This window comes from Nannospalax galili, unplaced genomic scaffold (genome assembly GCF_000622305.1).
Source record: "Nannospalax galili isolate Female #2095 unplaced genomic scaffold, S.galili_v1.0 scaffold22, whole genome shotgun sequence".
Lineage (NCBI taxonomy): Eukaryota > Metazoa > Chordata > Mammalia > Rodentia > Spalacidae > Nannospalax > Nannospalax galili.
The window spans coordinates 299,742-305,881 of record NW_008347230.1 but is presented as its reverse complement, the minus strand read 5'-3'; the positions used below and the strand labels follow the sequence as shown (position 1 = coordinate 305,881).

The 6,140-nt window shown below is 42.0% G+C and overlaps 1 protein-coding gene across 1 annotated transcript in view; it reads left to right on the top strand.

Moving 5' to 3' along the window:
- The window catches only part of LOC103742650 (histone H2B type 2-E), a 30,827-nt gene extending 25,206 nt beyond the window's left edge, over positions 1-5,621 (top strand). Inside the window, exon 2 of the mRNA XM_008843716.3 lies at positions 5,077-5,621. The gene's annotated coding sequence lies outside the window, so the exon portion shown is untranslated. The remainder of the gene's footprint in view (positions 1-5,076) is intronic.
- The last annotated feature ends 519 nt before the right edge of the window (positions 5,622-6,140 follow it).

Below are 6,140 nucleotides of genomic sequence, written 5' to 3'. Positions count from 1 at the left end.
ATTTCTCATTAGAAATTAAGAGCACGGGCTCAGCCAGACTGCCTAGGATTGAATCTCACTTGATAGTTATGTGTAATGGTTAATCTTGATTGTTAATTTGACAGGAGTTAGAGTGAAAATGGAAACAAACCCCTGGGGATGGCTATGAGGAATTTTCTTTTTAAAGAGTTATTTTTTACTTTTTAATTTATGTGTGTGTACATGTGCGTGTATGCCATGTTGTGTGCACATACCTATGGAGGCCTGGAACTGGAGTGTTGGGTGCTGGGACCCAAACTTGGGTCCCTGGAAGAGCAGCAAATGCTCTTAACCACTGAGCAATCTCTCTATCCCATTATAGGGAATTTTCTAGATCAGGTTAATTGAAGTGGGAAGATTTACTCCAAATGTGGCTGGCACCATTCCACAGGCTGGGGTCCTGGACTCAATGAAGAGGAGAGGGGTACCCAAGCAGCAGTGTTTATGCTCTCTGCTTCCAATGGGTACAATGGATGAGCTGCCTGAGCTTCTGCCTTTATACCTTCCTCTTCATGATCAAACTGTGAGCCAAAATAAAGCCTTCCTTCCTAAAGTTCCTTTTGTCACAGCAATGAGAACAGTAACTAAAACACAATAAGACCTTGGACAATTTTCTGAATCTTTTTGTGCCTCAGATTCCTTATCTGAACCTTGAAAAGATAAGAATACATAGCAAGGGTCTGGGGAGATGGTTCAGTTAAGAGCACTGGCTGCTCTTGCAGAGGATTCAAGTTTGGTTCCCAGCACTCACTGGCAGCTAACAACTGCCCATAACTCCAGTCCAAGGGAATCAGACGCCCTCTGCTGGCCTCCACGGGCATTGTGCAATATGGGTGCGCCTACATATATGCTGCAGGCAAAACACTCATATACATAAAAATAAAAATAAAATTTAAAAAAGAATACACAACACACCAGGCTGTTATGAAAATAAATGTATCTAAGCACTTAGAACTGGGCCTGGCAAGTACTTCATCCGGGAATATAAACACTATGGTGATAATGATTATGACTAACCTTTGTGCATTTGTCTATTGGGAACCTGGCCAGTGGGATCCAGTCCCTCAGAGCCTTCTATCTCTGGTCTACTCACCAAAGGCATTTCTAAGCTGGCAGAGCTGAGGACCAGAGACAGGATGGTCATTCTGAGAAAAGTGGCCATCAGCATCAGGTTCCTTTCCCTTCTCTTTACTTTGGAGAATGTTAAATATAAATAGTCTCCCAGAATTTGAGAGGAAATTCCAATCATTGAGGAGCAGAGGGGAGCACAGCAATCAAACAAACACAAACAAAAATAAATACTTGGATGCAGAAAATATAATCATGAATTTAAAGCTTATCCCTAAGCTTCCTAGGAGCAGAGTCAGGCAGGAACTCTGATAGCCTAGAAAGGATTCACTGTTTGGGCAGGAGATACCAGAAGAAATCTAGCTTTTGCTATGAAAAGCACCATAAGATTTTGAGAGAAGTAATGAGACTTATAATCAAATAATAAATTGGCCAAACGTCAAGCTTTGCTAGAACCCTGTGCTGAGTAGGGCTAGGAAAAATAGTTACTCTAGTATACTGTTAGTAGAAGAATATATTACAAGGTGGTGGGTTTTTGTTGTTTTGGTTGTGTATGTGTATGTGTATTCAACTTAAATAAAATCAAGATTTTATTTAATTTTTTATTTTTATTTATGTATATGTGTGTATGTTATTATGACTATATGCCATGTATGTGGGTGCCCAGGGAGGCCAGAAGAGGGTATCATATCCCCTAAAGCTGGAGTTACTGGTAGTTGTGAGCTACCTGCTGTGGGTGCTGGGAACTGAACTTGGGTCCTCTGGAAGAGCAATATGTGCTCTTAACTGCAGTCATCTCTCCAGCTCTAATTTTTTAAAAAATATTTTATTTATTATTTTTATGTGTATGTGTGTATTGCCTGCATGTAGGTAAGTGCACCCATGTCATGCAATGCCCACGGAGGACAGGAGAGTCTGTCGAATCCTCTGGCACTGGAGTTATGGATAGTTGTTAGCTGCCATGTGGGTGCTGGGATTCAAACCTGGGTCTTCTGCAAGAACAGCCAGTGTTCTTAACCACTGAGCCACCTCTCTAGCCCCTCCAGCTCTAAGTTTTAAAGATTTGAGACAAAGACTCACTATGTAGCCTAGACTGGCTTTGAACTAAAGATTCTCCTACCTTAGCCTCATGAGTCATGGGAGTGCAGGTGTGCATTTCCTTATCCACCAAAGATTCACTTTTCATTTACAAATACAAAAGGCCCTAAATAAAAAATTCAAAGATACTTGTCCAAAAATATTAGGTAGCAGCTTTAAAAATATGTATTTTAGCTGGGTATGGTAGTGCATGCCTTTTAATTCCAGAACTGGGGAGGCTAGCCTGGTCTACATAGTAAGTTCCAGGTCAGCTAGGGCTACAGAGAGACCTTGTCTCAAAAATACCAAAAAAAAAGGGTATTTTAGTTGGGTCTGAAGGCCCACACCTGTAAACCCCAGCACTTGAGAGGCAGAAGCAATGGGATCGCCACAAGTTTGAGGTCAGCCTGGTACACATAGTGAATTTCAGGCCAGCTGGGGCTGCACAGTGAGAGCCTATCTAAAAAAAATAATGCATTTTAAATTTATAACATATACACCATATGTGCATTCAACCACTCACAGAGGCTATTGCTCCCATTTTCCAACTCTAGAAAGTCAACACAGTCATCCCAGATTATTTTGAAGGAAATTTCGAATACCATATTATTTCACAATGTTATTTCTTTGTTTCTCTGAAAGATATGAACCATAGTGCTAAATCACATCTAGGACAATTAACAGTAAATCAGTACATCTTTAACTCATTAGGTATGTGGCTAGTGTTCTAATTTTCAATTTCAATCTATGTGTTATATCTTTTTTTTTTTTTTTTTTTTTTTTGGGACAAGGTCTTTCTGTAGCCCCAGCTGTCCTGGAACTCACTACGTAGACCAGGTTGGTCTTGAACTCACAGATATCTGCCTGCTTCTGCCTCTCGAGTGCTGGGACTATATGCATGCACCACCATGCCCAGCTGTGTCATATCTTTTAAAAACACTTTAAGGGCTGGTGAGAAGACTCAGGAGTTAAGAGCACTTGCTGCTCTTGCAGAGGACCTGAGTTCAGTTCCCAGCACCCATATTGGGCATCTCACAACCACCAGGGGAATCCCATACCCTCTTCCTGCCTCCATGGGCACATGTGCATGCACACACACACACATTTAAAATAAATAAACAAAACAAACAAATAAATAAATAAATAGTAAATCTGAACCCAGAAGAATTCTACATACTGTGATTGATTTTAATGTCTTTTAACTCTCCTGTAATATGTATCTTGTTGGTCCTGTGTTGAAGAAACTGGGCTATCTCTGTAGCAGTCCTGATCCTAGCACCTACATCAGGTGGCTAACAATTGCCTATAATCCAGCCTTCTTCTGGCCTCTGCAGGCACCCTTGTCTACACACAAATAGACACACACACACACACACACACACACACACACACACACCAATAATAAAAATGAAAAATATGTTTTAGAATGTTGGCACCTAGTAGAAGCTTCAACACACTGTAGTTAATTCTGAAAAACAGCTTAGAAAAATCTTCAGTAATGCAAACAGCAATCAGCTTAAGCTAAGGGCAACAATGACAACAAAAAGTTCAAAAGTCCCTGGGGTTAATTGGCTAACTATAGATCTAGAACTGGGACTCCACTATCCCCAGTCTCATTAAAAAAAAAAAAAAATCATGGGGCTGGAGAGATGGCTCAGTGGTTAAGAGTACTAGTTGTTCTTGCAGAGGACCAGTAACTCCAGTTTCAGGGGATCCGACTCCCTCGTCTGACCTCTTTGGGCACTGCATGACAGGTGTGCTTACACACATGGAGGCAATACACTCATACACATAAGAAAGGGTGCACTATCACGCCTCGTTCTATATTTTCTTAATTACCAACAAGTCACAGATTCTGCCTCTACTCAAAGGGAAGGGATTAAATAAACTACACTAGGGGTTAGCAATCACATGGACAGTTTTAGAATTCTGCTGACCATAGGAACATAAAGGGATTTGGGGAGGCTAATGTCAGATGTTTTCTTTTATATTACTTTTAACATAAAATAGTAAGAGGTAAAAACCTCAGGTATGGAAAGTCTGAAGTGTACCAGTCCTATAAACACACCATTTCAAAACCTCAGAACAAATCTTGAATGTTATATGGGTCATATTTACAGTGGAGGAGAGCAAACTTCAGATATGCCCTGAGTTCAACCCAGGAGCACCACAAATAAATAAATATATGTAAACAAATGTAAAATAGAAAGAAATTTACACATTACAATCTGAGGATCTATTAATGTATCTAACATAAGTATTTTTAATTATTAAAAGTTTATTTATTATTTATATTTATTTACTGTGTGTGTGTGCATGTCCTGGCATGTGTGGAAGTCAGAGGACAATTTGTTGGAGTCAATTTCTCCTTCTACCATGTGAGTCCTGGGGATCAAACTCAGGTCATCAAACTTGGCTGTAGGAACTTTTATCCACTTGACATATGTATTTAATAGGACCATAGAATATTAGTGCTGGAAAGCATACACAGTTCCAATTTCCTGATACTCCTGAACTCTCCAACCCTCCCCAGCCCTCCCGACCCCCCTGGTTTCAAGGATAATATTTTCTACTTTCCTGTTCCCTTTGGATCCATAAGTAGTGCATGCAGGTATTCCCCATAAGACTATCTTTGAGACATATGCTCTCCACAGGGACTCCCAGAGCCTCCTGAACATCATCTGGACAGGAGAAGTCAGCTAGGTCTCTGGCTCAGCCTCCAGATTCACACTCCCAGCTGCCTCAACGTTCATAGTCCCACCCCCAGGCCTGGAGTGAACTCCATAGCTTCTCCCAGGCTCCTGTCACAGTGAAGGTGGTATTCTCCTCCTAGCCACTCATGTAGGAAGGTCTAGAATCATCTTTGATTACTTTCCATTACAACAGCCCCTTTCTGCTCTTTTCTCCATCCAGATTCAGGCAAGCTTCTATGTACAACAAAGTGAGCAGCTTCCAGCCCATTGCTGTGGGTGGTTTGCTTCTTCAAACATTCTTATATAAGAGAAAGAAGAGAGCATTTGGATGCACAGAGACACAGGGAAGAAGTTGACGTGAAAACAGAGGCAGAGCCTGGAGTTCTCTACTGCAAGCCAAGGAGTCACCAGGACCTGAGAGAGGCAAGGAAGGATTATCCCTAGAGCCCTTGAGGGCACATGGTAGCTTGATTTCAGACTTTTTCTTCAAAACTGTGAAAGAATAAATTTATGGCAATTTATTTGGCAACCCTAAAAAAAGCAACTTCAACATCCTTGCAGCAAGTGGTATTGTTGTGCCCAGTTCATGAGACCCCAAAGACCACCAAGGAGCCAACCGATGTAAACACAGAAGGGTTTTGTTTTTAATTGTTGCAAGCTTAAGCTTGGGCCCACTCTGTCACTGACCCAGCAGATCTCAGATGTGAGACCCCCTTGCTTTGGAAGATAGAGGATTTTATAGGTTTATTTCAGCAAGTTCAGCAAGTAGGGGTCTCCAGCCTGGCAAGCATCTGATTGGTTGTAGCCCAGTGCCAAACCATAAACTGCTGCGTTCAGGAAATCTGAAGAGATATCTGGACTTTTAGTACTTTCCTGTCCCTGGTTAATTGACCGTTGGCAGGGGAGTTGTTCTCTATCTGTTCCAAGTATACTTTTTTGTGTTTTTTCCTGGAACAGCGTTCAGGGCTGGGTCAGTCCCATGGAGGTTTTATCCAAGATGGAGTCACTCGGGTCTCTCAGCGTGAACTTCCCTTTCGCCTACAGTGGGCCTGGGGAGCCCTATGGAGGTCCACAGTTGGGAATGGTACATACTGTCTAGGAGATCTCAGTACCACCTGCAAAGACAGGTGATCCCTCAGGAAGCTGGGGCTAACCCAGTCAGGAAGTCGGGTCAGGGCCATCGAGGAGCCAGTTTGTGGGTGGAAGAGGATCACTGAAGCCAGGAGTCTCCCATTCCTGGTTCTTTTTCTCTCCTTTGCTGCCAAGTTCCTTCATGATCTCTCC